Source organism: Ursus maritimus, unplaced genomic scaffold (assembly GCF_017311325.1).
Source record: "Ursus maritimus isolate PB19 unplaced genomic scaffold, ASM1731132v1 scaffold_14, whole genome shotgun sequence".
Taxonomy (NCBI): Eukaryota; Metazoa; Chordata; class Mammalia; order Carnivora; family Ursidae; genus Ursus; species Ursus maritimus.
This window is the reverse complement of record NW_024423786.1, coordinates 94384-110382: the sequence shown is the minus strand read 5'-3', so window position 1 is coordinate 110382 and position 15999 is coordinate 94384.

The following is a 15999-nucleotide window of genomic DNA, read 5'->3' as shown; positions in this document are numbered from 1 at the left end:
CTCCTTCCACAATTTAGCTATTGGACAATGCTGCTTTGTGCACATTGGGGTGCATATGGCCCGCCTCTTCCTCGTCTGTATCTCTGGGGTAATACCGTAGTGCAATAAGGCTGGGTCATCAGCAGCTCAATTTTTAACTTTTAAGGGACCTCCACACTGTTTTCCAGAGTGGCTGTACCACAGCTTTGCATTCCCACCAACAATGTAGAAGGGATCCTTTCTCCACATCCTCTCCAGCAATTGTTGTTTCTTGCCTTGTCAATTTTTGCCATTCTAACTGGCGTAAGGTGGTAGTCTTGTGTGGTTTTGATGTGAATTTCCCTGATGGCTAATGATTTTGAACATTTTTCTATGTGTCTGCTAGCCATTTGTACTGTCTTCATTGGAAAAGTGTCTGTTCATATCTTCTGCCCATTTTATGATTTTTATTTGTTTCTCACGTATTGAGTTTGAAGTTCTTTGTAGATCTTGGATACAAGTCTTTTATCTGTAATGTCATTTGCAAATATCTCTTCTCCCATTCCGTGGGCGCCTCTTCATTTTTTTGACTGTTTCTGGCTGTGCAGAAGCTTTTGATCTTGAGTGAAGTCCCACAAGTTCATTTTTTCTTTTGTTTCTCTTCCCTTTGGGAGATGTGTCATGAAAAATGTTGCTGTGTGGCCGATGTCATAGAGTTGCTGCCTATGCTCTCCTCTAGGATTTTTGATGAATTTCTGTCTCACATCGAGGTCTTTCTTCCATTTTGGAGTTTATCTTTGTGATGGTGTGAGAGAGAGTGATCCAAGCTTCATTCCTTTGCATGTAGCTGTCCATTTTCCCAGCACCATTTATTGAAGAGACTGTCTTTTTTTCACCGGATGTTTTTTCCTGCTTTTCCAAAGATTAGTTGCCGAAAGAGCCAAGGGTCCATTTCTGGGTTCTCTATTCCATTCCAACCGAGATGCCCTTCAACAGATGACTGGATTAAGAAGTTGTGGTCCATATATACAATGGAATATTACTCAGCTATCAGAAAGAACGAGTTCTCAACATTTGCTGCAACATGGACAGCACTGGAGGAGATAATGCTAAGCGAAATAAGCCAAGCAGAGAAAGACAATTATCATATGCTTTCTCTCATCTATGGAACATAAGAACTAGGAAGATCAGTAGGGGAAGAAAGGGATAAAGAAAGGGGGGTAATCAGAAGGGGGAAGGAAGCATGAGAGACTATGGACTCTGAGAAACAAACTGAGGGCTTCGGGGGGGGTGGGGGAAAGGGATAGGCCGGTGATGGGTAGTAAGGAGGGCACGTATTGCATGGTGCACTGGGTGTTATACGCAACTAATAATTCATCGAACTTTACATCAAAAACCAGGGATGTCCTGTATGGTGACTAATATAATATAATAAAAATATTATTATAAAAATAAATTAATTAATTAAATTAAAAACTAAAAAGTGATGGATAAAAAGGAAATTGCGTCGCAATGGCTAGAACACACTTATAAATATGGTAGAGATGCATCCAACTACACATGTAATCCTTTTATATATGACCAATCTCAACACAGTAACTAAAAAAGAGAGTATCAGAATTGATTTTTAAAACATAAGGCTCAGCTGTATATTTTCTACAAGAAACTCAGTCTGATTTTGAAAATAGAGGTAAGTTAAAAGTAAAGGGACAGAGAGATAAGCCACCATGTTAAACAAATGAAAAGTAACCTAGAGTAGCTATATTCATTTCAGACAAAACCAATTTAGTACCAGGAAAATGATCAGGGATAAAGATAGGCATTACCTAAAGTGAAAAGTGTCCATACTCTACTAAGACATAACCTGGGGTTATGTCCTTGGGTTCCTGAATAGCTTAGTAGGTTAAGTATGAGACTGTTTTGGCTCAGGCCTGATTTCAGGGGTTGTAAGATCCAGCTCCCCACCTGGCTCCAAGCTCAGCAGGGAATCAGCTTGAGATTCTCTCCCTCTCCCTCACCATCTACCCCTCCTCTGCTCTCTCTCTCTCTGTGTCTCAAATAAATAAATCTGTTAAAAAGAAAGACATAACCAATCCTTCACATACATGCATCTGACAACACAACATCAAACTATGTGACACAGAAACAGTTGAAGTTGGGAAAGAAAAATGGACAAATGCTCTCTCTTGGCGGATAGACAGTTGAATACACAAATTCACCATTATGGCATGAAACCCTGCTGTTTCAGTAACTGATACATGTATCAGGCATAAAATCAATAAGGATGAACTGAACAGTACCTCTAATATACTGATCTAAATGACATTTTTGAAATATTGTATCTAGTAACAGCAGAACACACAGTCTTCCAAAGCTCATTTGGCTCATTCAGCAGAATAACCACGTGCTGTGTGAAAAAAAAAAACCCATACTTGTGAAGTTTTGAGAAACAGAACTCATGCAAACTATGTTCTGAGACCCAAAAGAATGTGAAAATTAAAAGCTAAAATAGAAAGATAACTGGAAAATTCCAAAATATTTGGGACTAAGTAACACATGGTTCAAAAACACAGAACACTCAAAAGAAATTTCAAATATTTTGCACTAAATGAAGATGAATATAGAACTTAATGAAATGTGTGGAATACAATGAAAGTGGTACATTGAGGAAAATTTAGAGCACCGAAAGCATACATCAAAAAAAAAAAAAAGTGAAGATCTAAAACAATCAGCTAGACACAAAATCAATGTAAGCCTAAAGCAAACAGAAGAAAGGAAATAATAATTTCTGCAGAAATTGATAAAATCAGAAATGAGGAATCAATTTAAAAAATCAATAAAACCAAAACTAGTTCTTTGAAAAGATAAAAATAAAATTTGACAATCCTCTAGCCAGGCTAACTAGGAAAAAAAAGAGAGAGAGAGAGAGAGAAACCAAAAGGAGTCATGTTACTAATAGTAACTACTATCAGTACTGAACCCATGAACACTAATAGGATAATAAGGAAATATTTGATGAGGGGAATGACATATTCCAGTACAAGTTCTCTGGGAACCATAGCAAACCTTGAAAGGAACTATTTCAACTCTTCCATCACCCTTTCATATTTGGCCTGTAATTTATAGTACCAAATAATGATGAGGATATGAATTAATGTCTATGTGATTTTTCACTGTTAAGACTCCATTATACAGGGGCGCCTGGGTGGCACAGCGGTTAAGCGTCTGCCTTCAGCTCAGGGCGTGATCCCGGCATTCTGGGATCGAGCCCCACATCAGGCTCCTCTGCTATGAGCCTGCTTCTTCCTCTCCCACTCCCCCTGCTTGTGTTCCCTCTCTCGCTGGCTGTCTCTATCTCTGTCGAATAAATAAATAAATAAATCTTTAAAAAAAAAAAAGACTCCATTATACATAAATGGGCCATAACTAAAATGTAAACCTTTGGTGATTCAAGGGTCACTGTTAAGAAAGTGAATAGATAAGTTTTAACATAGCAAAAAAAAAACGTCAATTCATATACCTAATAAGAAACATATCTAGAATATAAAAAGAAGTATTACAACTCAATATGAAAAGACAACCCATTAAAAATAGGCAAATGATCTCAACAGACATGTCTCCAAGGAAGATATCCAAATAGTCATGAAGCACATGAAAAGAAATCAAAAACCGTCAGTCATGAAGGAAATACAAATTGAATTCAGGGTGACCTATCATTTCGTACCCACAGGACGTCTATCATCCAAAAGACAGGTAAGCGTTGGCAAGGATGTGGAGAAATTGGAAGCCTCACACACTGCTGGCAGGAATGGAAAAGGGTACAGTCATTTGGGAAAGAGTCTTGCAGGAATTCAAATAATACAACACAGAAACCACATGGCCCATCAAATGCACTCTTAAGTATATACTTAAAAGAATTGAAAACATATGTCCGCAGAAAATCTTATCCATGAATGTTCCTAGCACCATTATCCATAATCATCTAAAAGTGAAACCAGCCCAAATGTTCTTCCACTGAGGAGCAAACGAACTGTGCAGGATTTATACAATGGAATACTGTTCAGCCAATTAAAAGACATGAAGAACCCATTCACGCTGCAACATCGATGGCCCTTGAAAGCATTATGCAATGTGAAGAAGCCAGGCACAGATGGTCACACCTTGCGTTATTCCATTTATACCAAAGGGTCAAAATAAACAAATCCATGGAAAGAGAAAGTACATTCCTGTTTCCCTGGGCCTCAGAGGTTAGGGGAAATGAGGATTCTCTGAGAAGGAGTACGGGATTTCTTGTGTGGGGATAATGTAAAACATCTGGAACCCACTGTCGTGATGTTGCACAGTTCTGTGAGTATACTAAAAAAAACACGTGAAATTCCATACCTTAAAGGGTGACTTGCATTGTCTGGCAACTTTCTCTCGGGAAAGTTGCTAACAGTGATTAAGTATACATCATCATAACAGAAAGTAAACCCCAGAAGGGAATATGGAATGTTGTCCCCTCACATTGAGGCCCCTGAACTAAGGGAATGAACACCCAGATTAATTCTACTAGTGAATATACTAAATACAAGACCAACTGAAATAATCATGAGGATTTCCATGTTTCAATTTAAAAGAAAAAGTCATCTTAATTTTAAAAATTCACAATTTCAGAACAAAATCATCATAACTCAGGGGGAGGGTAACATGGGGAAACCAACAAAGAGCAATAAGTATAAGAGCTTGTATTGCAGGGCTTGACGCTCTGAATATGAAATTAGACCCACATTTATTATTGTTCCATCCACAAAAATGACGTGAAAAGTAAAACAGCCCAAGGAACAGTATGTCTTTTGAAAGCATCAGTTTGTGGAGGGAAAAAAAAATTAAAACATAGATCCTGTGCAACCATGAAGAATTGAATCTTCCTGAATCCCAGAGAGAAAACTCAAAACTCAGATTCTGTTGCATAGGCGTCGGACTGAGTCCTCCTTGTGGTGGAGTGGATTCCAGAAGGGAACAGATGATACACAGTTAAAACTTCAAAGAATGCAGTGTTTCACAGGCTGTCATAGAGAACAAGCTGGTGGTTACCCAAGGGGAGCTGGGTAGAGGGGTGGGCAAAGTGTGGGAAGGGAATTAAGAGTACACTGGTCCTGATGAGCATGGAGTAATGCACTGAATTTTTTGACTGTCCATATTGTATACATGAAATGACTACAACACTTGAATGTGAATTACACTGGAATTAAAATAATAAAATGAAATGAAATGAAGTGAAATCAAGCCAGAGAACATAAAAGAAAATCGTAAAGGCGATTCGTGGACCCTGGATCCATTCTGAAGTACCCAGGAGGTAGCAGACATCAAAGCGGATCAGGGCAACCAGCAGGCAAAGTCACAAAGAATCCTGAAAACTTCCATACTGTGTGCAGTGCTAGTTCACAGGCACGCGTCTGTGAAAATTCATCGGGCGAAAATGTACCTTCCAAGAGTAATCAAAAACACAGACAGAGACATTCTGCCTTTGTCAGAAAGGTGTGTGGCTCTTCTTTACACCAAGTTCTGTACAGTTCCCAAGACTATCAGCTCCCCCACTACACTCCCCTTCGCAGGTGACACTCACCAGGCTGTGGCTGGAACTAGGTGGCCTGTGAGAGGCGGTCAGGTCCTCAGGCTCCCCCAGCGCGAGGCTCCCCCTCTCCCAGCTTCCCAGGGACTGCCCCTGCTAGCCTTTCCCGTGCCTCACCTCACCTCACCTAAGTGGCTCCATGGCACTATGTGGTGCCAGCCAAGGAGCAGGGGCAGGAAGGCACATAGCGGGCTGAGTCTGGTGGGAGGACTTAGGCGCGGTGGGAGGAGCTGCGGAGGGTAGGGAGGCACAGGCAGAGGCTGAGGCTGAGGCAGAGGCTGAGGCAGAGGCTGAGGCTGAGGCAGAGGCTGAGGCTGAGGCTGAGGCAGAGGCTGAGGCAGAGGCTGAGGCAGAGGCAGAGGCAGAGGCTGAGGCAGAGGCTGAGGGAGAGGCTGAGGCAGAGGCTGAGGCAGAGGCTGAGGGGCAGAGGCAGAGGCTGAGGCAGAGGCTGAGGCAGAGGCTGAGGCTGAGGCAGAGGCTGAGGCAGAGGCAGAGGCTGAGGCAGAGGCAGAGGCTGAGGCAGAGGCAGAGGCAGAGACTGAGGCTGAGGCAGAGGCTGAGGCAGAGGCTGAGGCTGAGGCAGAGGCAGAGGCTGAGGCTGAGGCAGAGGCTGAGGCAGAGGCTGAGGCAGAGGCAGAGGCTGAGGCTGAGGCTGAGGCAGAGGCTGAGGCTGAGGCAGAGGCTGAGGGAGAGGCTGAGGCTGAGGCAGAGGCTGAGGCAGAGGCTGAGGCTGAGGCAGAGGCTGAGGCTGAGGCTGAGGCAGAGGCTGAGGCAGAGGCTGAGGCAGAGGCAGAGGCAGAGGCTGAGGCAGAGGCACAGGCTGAGGCAGAGGCTGAGGCTGAGGCAGAGGCTGAGGCAGAGGCTGAGGCTGAGGCAGAGGCAGAGGCAGAGGCTGAGGCAGAGGCAGAGGCTGAGGCAGAGGCAGAGGCTGAGGCAGAGGCTGAGGCAGAGGCTGAGGCTGAGGCAGAGGCTGAGGCAGAGGCAGAGGCTGAGGCAGAGGCAGAGGCTGAGGCAGAGGCAGAGGCAGAGACTGAGGCTGAGGCACAGGCTGAGGCAGAGGCTGAGGCTGAGGCAGAGGCAGAGGCTGAGGGAGAGGCTGAGGCAGAGGCTGAGGCAGAGGCTGAGGGAGAGGCTGAGGCAGAGGCAGAGGCTGAGGCTGAGGCAGAGGCTGAGGCTGAGGCAGAGGCTGAGGCTGAGGCTGAGGTGGGCAGGCTCAAGTGCTCACCCTCCCCCTTGGTCGCGGGTGCGAGCGCCCCCTCCGGGCTTCCTGGGAACACCGGGGTGGGCCTGTTCCGCATCTCCCGAGTTGCTTTGCGGCCCATTCTGGTGCCCCACAGGGAGTAGGCGTGGGAGGGAGGCTGGCCTGGGGTAGAGAGCCAGGCGCACGGAGGCCCCGAGTGCACTCCTCAACCTGCTGGACGCACTGGCGTCAGAAGGTGCTGGGGGCAGTCAGGGGAGGTGTGGCTCAGGGGTGCTGTAGGGCGGTGCTGCGAGGGGGCATCTGCACTGGTTGGGCCGCGGAATAGTGAGGATCTGGTGGGTGGGGCGTGTGCATGGGGCAGGGGCTGTGGGAGGAAAGGAGGCGGAGGCAGGAAGGAGGCTGAGGGGCTGGCTCAGCGCCTCCAGGGTCCTCACGCTCCTCCCGGTGCTAGCGGCCTCGGGATTCCGCCCTGCAGCAACCGGTGCCCCCCTGTACGGCGCCTCTCCTGAGTGGCCCTGGGGACCCACATCCAGTTGAGGACGGCGTGCGCGGGCACCCACGAGCTCGGAAGCGCCCCCTACCGCTCGTCATCCCACACCGCAGGCCCCTGCTTAGCGCAGGGCCCGGGAAAGTGCTGCAGGGCCCCTCAGCGGAGAGGCAAGACTGGAGTGCTGGGTGGGTCACACTCCGGGAGGGGAGTGTGGGCACTTCAGTGCCCGCGTCCGTCGGTCTGCCGTCCACTCCTTTCCTGCCGTAGCCCCGCCCACCCTGGCAGCGTTCTCTCACCAACCCCCAGCCCTACGCCCTTCTGCACCTACCTCTTGAGGGGCACGACTCTGTTGCAGGGCCACTTGGTGGTGGAGAGGTGAGACCTGCCTACGGCCTTCCCAGAGAAGACGTGAGGGGACACTCTCACCCAGGGAGCAAGAGCACCTCACCTGCCCTGAGTCCCCCCGCTGCGCCCTCCTTCTCCTTCCCTGGCACAGCCCCACCCACCCTGCATTTGTCGTCCCACCAGACCAGAGTGTTCCACGGGCCAGGAAGAGAAAGGGCAGGGCAGGTATTCCTGCAGGGCTGAGCCTAGAGGTTGTTCTGGCACTGGGGGAGTGTGGGACAGCCCACAGAGTCCTTCCCCTGCTTTCTTCTCTTTCTGCCTTTCCCCCACCCATGTGCCTTCCTGCACCCGTTCTGCGACAGGGACACAAAATGGCTCCACTGGGACTATCAAGTAAGGCGTGGGAAAGGCCTTGGGGAGGTCCTGGTGAAGCGGGGAGGGGGACACTTGTACCAAAGGAGCTTGCGGACCCTAACTGGGCTGAGCCCACCCACCCCTCACCTTCCACCCTCACAGACCCACTTGGTGACAAGGCTCCACAAGGTTCCATAGGGCCACTCTGGTGAGTTGCAGAACTGGCGCCCCCCAAGCACTGAAAGGCAGAGCCGCAAGTGGGGGCTAGTTCCTTAGGGCATGGGATCATGAGACCCCAGAGAGCATTGAGCCCTCCAGCCCTGCCCTCCTCCTCCATCCAGTGCCCCCCACCTTGGCCCTCCAGCGCTTCCTTAGTGACAAGGCACTAGAGAATTCCACTGGATCCGTTCAGGAAAGGGTGGTCTCAGTGAAGCAGCGACAGGGGTGCTGGCAGGGGGGCGGGAGCTTGGGTATGCCATGCCACAGCCCCTTCTTCCCAAGTGCCACTGGTCTCCTCCTCTCCCACGCCACCTCCCATAGCTAGGTAGCCAGACTCCAGAAAGTGCCACAGGGCCACTCAGGTGAGGCATAGAAAGAACATGCCTGGCCAACATGAGGCGGAGCTCCAGTGGGTGCTGCTCCCTAGGGAGAGGGATCATGAAAACCCCTGTAGTAGTGAGCCTGCATGCCCAGCCCTCCTCCTCCTCCTTCCAGCCACCCCCCATTAGGTGCCCTCTGCTACCTGTTCAGTGACCAGACACTAGAGAATTCCACCCGGGGTCCCCTTTTGTGAGTCTCTGGGGGACGCAGTTGTGGTCCCAGTGGAGCATGATAGGGGCTCTGGAACCTGAGGGAGCTTGGCATGCCGCCCCATCTGCCCTCATCTTTCCCACCACCTTCCACAGCTAGGGAGCCAGGCGCTATCAGATTCCATGGGGCCACTCAGGAGAAGCTCCAGAAGGGCACACAGGGCAGTCCTGGTGAAATCGGGAGGGCAGGGCTGCGGGGGGGGGGGTGCCAACATGCTGCCCTACCTGCCCCCTTCTTCCCAGCCTTCCCTGACTTAATTCTTTCAAAACAATTTATTATAACCCTGGACTCTTGTATGTTGGGAAATTTTTGAATACTGCTTCAATTTCCTTGCTGGTAGTGAGTCTGTTCAGGTTTTCTGGGTTTTGTTTGTTTGTTTGTTTGTTTGTTTGTTTGTTTTTCCTGTTTCAGCTTTGGTAGTTTATATGTTTCTAGGAATGCATCCATTTCTTTCATATTGCCTAATTTGTTGGCATTGAGTTGCATATAATATGTCCTTATAATTATTTGTATTTCTTTGGTGTTGCTTGTGATTTCTCTTCTTTAATTCATAATTTTATTCATTTGGGTCTTTTCTCTTTTCTTTTTGATAAGTTTGGCTTTATGGATCTTATTAATTCTTTCAAAGAACCAGCTCCTACATTCATTGATCTGTTCTACTGTTCTTTTGGTTTCTGTTTCATTTATTTCTGCTCTAATCTTTATTTCTTTTCTCCTGCTGCGTTTAGGCTTTATTTGTTGTTCTTTCTCCAGCTCCTTTAGGTGTAAGGTTGGGTTGTGTATGTGGGATCTTTCTTGTTTCTTGAGAAAGGTTGTATTAATATACACTTCCCTCTTAGGACTCCTGTGCTGCATTCCAAAGGTTTTGAACAGTTGTGTTTTCATTTTCATGTTTCCATAATTTTTTTAAATTCTTATTTAATTTCCTGGTTGACCCATTCATTCTTTAGTAGAATGCTCTTTAACCTCCATGTATTTGTATTCCTTCCAAGTTTTTTCTCGTGTTTGACATCACGTTTTAAAGCATTGTGTTCTGAGAACATGCATGGTGTGATCTTAATCTTTTTGTACCAGTTAAGACCTGTTTTGTGACCTAGTATGTGATCTATTCTGGAGAATGTTCCATGTGCACTGGAGAAGAATGTGTATTCTGTGGCTTTAGGCTGAAATTCTGCAAATTCCCTCGAGTTCTGTTGTGTTAAACTGCATATGCTGTGGGTTGTTTTCTTCGTTGCTGTTTTTTTTTTCCACTCAGAATGTGGTTATTCTGGTGAATGTTCCACGTGAGTTTGGGAAGGTTGTGTGATCTGCTGTTGCTAGATACGATATTTCATAAACATCATCTAGGTTGGTCAGTTGAAGGTACTGTTCAGTGCATCCTTACTGCTTTCATGCCTGATGCATGTATCAATTACTGAAAGAGCAGGGTTTCATGCTGTAATGGAGGATTTATGTATTTGAATGTCCACCCACCAAGGGAGTGGATTTTCCCATTTTTCTTTCCCATCGTCAACAGTTTTTGTGTCACATACTTTGATGCTGTATTGTTAGATGCATGTAGGTGAAGGATTGTTTATGTCTTACAAGAGAATGGACCCCCTCCTCCTGAGGTAATGCCTCTCTTTATCCCTGAGCATTTTCCTGGTTCTGAAGTCAGCTTTGTCTGAAATGAATGTAGCTATTTTAGGTTACTATTGAATTGTGTTAGTGTGATGGCTTAGCTTTTTCTCATTACCCAGTTACCTCATCCCCCCATCCACCTCCCCTCCAGCAACCTTCAGTTTCTCTCCCATAGTTATGAGTATTTCATGGTTTGTTTCCCTCTCTGATTTCTTCCCATTGCATTTTCCTTCCCTTCCACTATGATCCTCTGTGCTGTTTCTTTTATTTGTCATATGAGTGAAACCATATGATAATCGTCTTTCTCTGATTGACTTATTTTGCTCAGCATAATACCCTCCAGTTCCATCCATGTCAGTATAAATGGCAAGATTTCATCCTTTCTGATGGCTGAGTAATATTCCATTGTATGGGCGTATACATATAGATACATATATATGTGTATATGTGTGTGTATGTGTGTGTGTATATGTGTGTGTATGTATATATTTACATATGTGTGTGTGTGTATCACATCTTCTTTATCCATTTATCGGCTGATGGACATCTGTACTCTTTCCACAGTTTGGCTATTGTGGACATTGCTGCTATAAACATTGGGGTGCAGGTGCCCCTTTGGATCACTACATGTGTACCTTTGGGGTAAATACCTACCAGTGCAATTCCTGGGTCCTAGGGTAGCTCTATCTTTAACTTCTTGAGGAACATCCATACTGTTTTCCAGAGTGGCTAGCATTCTCACCAACAGTGTAAAAGGGCTCCCCTTTCTCCATATCCTCACCAACATTTATTGTTTCCTGACTTGTTCATTTTAGCCATTCTGACTAGTGTGAGGTGGTCTCTCATTGTGGTTTTGATCTGTATTTTCCTGATGCTGAATAATATTGAGCATTTTTTCATATGTCTGGTGGCCATTTGTATGACTTTTTGGAGAAATGTTTGTTCATGTCCTCTGCCCAATTCTTGACTGGGTTATTTGTTTTTTTGGGTGTTGAGTCTGATAAGTTCTTATAGATCTTGGATACTAGCCCTTTATCTGATATGTAATTTGCAAATATCTTCTCCCATTCTATAGGATGCCTTTTAGTTTTGTTGACTGTTCCCTTTGCTGTGCAAAAGCTTTTTATCTGAATGAAGTCCCAATAGTTCATTTTTGCTTTTGTTTCCCTTGCCTTTGGAGACGTGTCTAGCAAGAAGTTAAAGCGGCTGAGGTCAAAGAGGTTGCTGCCTGTGTTCTCCTCTAGGATTTTGATGTAGACTTCACTTTTGAAGGAGATTTTGATGGATAAAAAATTCTAAGTTGACAGTTTTTCTTTCAATACTTGAAATATGTCACTCCTCTCCTTTTTTGCTTGCCTTTTCTCTGGCTGAAGAGAAAACAATGTGATTCTAACTGTGGTTTTACTACAGTGCAGTTTTCCCCACCCCTGCCAGCATTCTTTCAAGGTTTTCTTCTTGTCTTAATGTTCTGACACTTGTCATAACAAAGGGGTTGATAACTTGATATGCAACATGCTTGGTGTTTTCTGAGATGTTTGGATCTGAGGTTCATGTACATTAAATAAAAGTCTTCTGCCATTAGTACTTCAAATATTTCTTCTAATTCTCTGTCTTGTGTTTTCTTCTCCTAGTATTTCCACTGATGTTACACCTTTTTCATTTCCCTGTAGTTCCTGACTATTCTATTTTCATTGGTCTTTTCTCTGTTATCATTTAGCGTCAGAAGGTTCTGCTGCTGTACCTTTCCTGAACACTGAACTTTCCTCGCTCAGAAGCTCACTGAACTTTCCTCGCTCAGAAGCTCAATAAAAGCATTCTCCAATTCTGTTTACAATGATTCGTATTTCTACAATTACCTTTTGATGCTTTCCCACAAGTCCACCTCTCTGTTTATAGTGCCCATCACTTCTTGCATGCTATCCACTTTTCCATTGGAAGCTTTAGCACATTAAATGTGTTTGTTTAAAATCCCAGTTTTATAATTTCCCAATCTCAGTCATATCCCAGTCTGGTTCTACTGAGGGCTCTGTTTCTTCAAACTGTGTTGTTTTTGCCATTTAACACACTTTGTAGTGTTTGCTGGAAATCTGGACGTGATGCATTGAACAAAAACTACTGAAGTACATTTTCTTTTAATGTGAGTTTTTTATGTTCTGGGAGTTACTCCCATATTTGCTGTTTGCTGTGAGCCATAATGTTTGAAGCTATAAATTCCTTTGAGGTGCTTTGTATTTTGCAGGAGGTTTTTGTTGCTTGTCTCTACCATTTGCTTAGGTTTCCCCGGATACTTTTTCTTCAGTAAAATCTGAGAGTTGACAGTCTTTCAGTTGAAATCATGTCTTGATACCAGAGCCACATTAATCCAGTGGAAAGGTAGGGGAAGTGTTGCGGAATTGTATGATTAGATCTCAGGGTTTTAGTGAAAGTGCGTCCCTGGGACTTGGCCTTTACAAGTGCTTCTCAGACCTTTGTTCCCATTAGCTAAGAGAATAGAGGGAGCTGGAGTTGGGTCCCTTCCTCTACAGAGAAACCTGGAGGGGTCTAGATTTGGGGATTTACTTTCCCCAGGTCAGTTATGCTCTGGTCAAACCCAAAGTGGTTGCTCTGCTAACACAATTTCCCTTGAGGGAAGGTTTCCTTAAGGAGATCAGAGGGCTCTGGGTGTGTTCCAGATGGTTGCTTCTCTTCTTTTCCAGATGGAAATTGAACAACTTTCCCTTGACCTTCATCGTGACAATGTGGTGGGGCTACTGGAGGTAAATCATGAAAGTGTGGAGGCCCCCACCAGAATTACCCCCCCCCAGAGATTTTCACTTTCCAGCCATGCTCATGGAGCCCCCAGGGATTCTTCATTCATAGGGTAACATTTGCAGCCCAGATCCTGGCTCCTGCAGACTCTTAGATTCTGAGGCTGTAACTCTTCTGTATTCATCTGCCTCTCCAGGTTTTGTGGTGGCAGTTTTGCCTTGAGATCTCAGTTCTCTGATGGATTTTTGAAGAATTATTGATTTTCAGCTTGTTCAGCATTTCTCTTGTTGCAATGACAGGAGTGATAATGTCTAGCTCCATACATATCAAACCACAAAGTGGAAGACTATTAATCTTTATAATAAAAAGTAACCTTAGCTTGTTCCCTCTGCAAATAGCTCCCTTTCATGCCCTATTGTTGGAAAACGGAGGAGATAAAATGAGCGAGTCCTCTGATTTTTAAAATAAGAGATAGGAGTTGCTCAGGGATATGTCACATCCTAGAATGAAATCCTGCCTTGTTTTTCCCAGCTCAGCAGCTGTAAAGTCAGGCCCATGTTCCTTAAGTAAGATACTTATGTACATGATTTTCCTGGGATAATAAAGCAAAAAGTTAAAACAGAAATGACTGTTAGACAAGATGAAATGTGTAGTGTGTGGTAGGGATGTCCACCCTGCTCCAGGTCAGAGAGGTATTTGAGCAGCAACAGTTCCAACAGGCAAGGATGAATATCCCTGTTTATGCCTCCCCTGGGACCAGTGTTACCCTGGACTGCATCCTTAAACCCCAAACGCACTGCCATATGCAGTTGTCAGTCCTTCTAGCCATCAAGTTGTGTTTCTATCTCTACCCTGTTAGCTGGGCCATAGGAAATTTGAAACATTCCAGCCCCCATGTCACCCCTTATCCAAATCAGTGCTTTTCCACACTTGATCTACAGAGCATAGGCACATGAAAATTGTGAAGAGGAACAGGTACAAAGTTTTATGACATTCTGGAGAAGAAACATGGTTCTGGGTAGAAAATAAGCAGAGGGGAGGAGACAAGCTTAGGCAGAAGGAGTCCACATCCAAGTCTGGAGGAAAATGGGACATGAGCACTTCCATCAACTGCCCTTTGAGGACTGTGACTACAGGGATTGAACAACAGCCTTAAACCACCGACCTTTGGGGGAAATTGCAAGGCAGGGAATGGGGATGGAATGCTGTATCTGTGGGCACCCAGTTGGCTCCAGGATTACAAAGGTCAGGGCTAGATATTAATTTCCCATCTAAACAAGGCCCACACATGGTCCAGCCTGTGAGGAAGATGGATATTGGCCAATCTCAAGGAAGCTATTTCCTGAGGCCAAACATTTGCCTCCCAAAGAAACAGATCCAACCCTGAAGGAAATATGGTCAATGACCCAGAGGTTTTTGGTCTAGGAAGCCCAGGATGGGGATGAGGGATCCTCTTGGTGAGGCTGTTTCTCGTTATATCCACCACAGAGATAGGACTGCTTGGAGTAAAGACCCAGGAAAACACCCTCCCCCCCCCCAAAGGCAGCCTGGCAGGCTGTGGTGCTGGGCCCTCAGCTGTAAGTCAGTGGGCTTTGACATGGCCAGCCCCTGGGCATGTGATTTGAGGGGCATAGTGTCTCCAAACACAGTGGTGTTTATGGGTTTGACCTTAGTGTCAGAGGCTGGCTAGGGAGCCATGATACATGTAATGTACGAATAGACTGTGTTATCCATAAGATTTCTGGTCAACAGACCTAATAACAGTTAAGTTTGGGGGAAGTCAAAATGTGGATATGTGGATTTTCTTTTTACTGTCAGGGTCACTGTCGTAACCCCTGCATTAGTCAAAGATCAACTGTATATGCAGAACCGTTTCTCATCACCTCCACCATTTCTAAACGAATCCAAGCCACCATCATTTCTCCTCTGGAATACTGCAATAGTGTCTTAATCTCCCTGCTTCTACTCTCATCCACCTTCAGACTTTTCTCAACCAAATTTTTAAAATATTATGTCATCGATTGTAACTTCCATGTGTGGTTTTTGTCAGAATGACCAGGGGCTATGAGCAAGAAATCCACAGAATTTGTAGAACAAGTTCCTTGGCTTCTTTTGTATCTAATAGCTAATAAACTTTGGATACGTGGCAAGAAAAGAAAAAGGTAAGATCATGTCACTTCTCAGTTCCAAAACCCTCCAATGTTATTACTGACACATCCAAAGCCCTTATGGTCTATAAATAAGGTCTGAAATGTGCCCTCCACCTGCCTCCTGATTCAAGGACTTTGCTCCTGATGTTCCCTCTGTTAGGAATACTCCTCCCCCAGACGTATTCATTTATCACTGCATCCCCTGACTTGAAAGTAAGCCTTATGCGGCAGCGAGTTCATTTTCTTCACTACCTTATCTGCAGTGTCTGAAACAGTGATATCTTAGGCACCCCGTACGTATTTTTATAGGCTGCCGGTAAATGGGAACTGATCCTGGCTTTGAGGCTGAAAGGCGCGGGATCTGTGGAAGGAAAGATGACTTTTCTGGAGCAGGTAATGTGACTTCAGGGAGCCTCTCAGATGGAGAAAGGCAGCCTGGCTGCCTAGTTGATTGGTTCCTCTTCCCGCCCTAACCACTCATCTTCCCAGGCTTCACCCCTTCTCGAGCCCTCTAGAGTCAGTTGGCTGAACTCTCCAAGCCCTTTCATCCTCCCAGCCAATGGTAGGGCAAAAACTGTGCGGGAGGCGGGGCCAGAGCTCCGGCGAAGCTGGCGGACTCCTGAGGCGGGCGAGAGGCTCCGACCTCCAGGGCACAGAGATGCCGAAACCTCCATCTGCCTAGAAGGGCCGGAGGGTAAGGTTCGTTGAG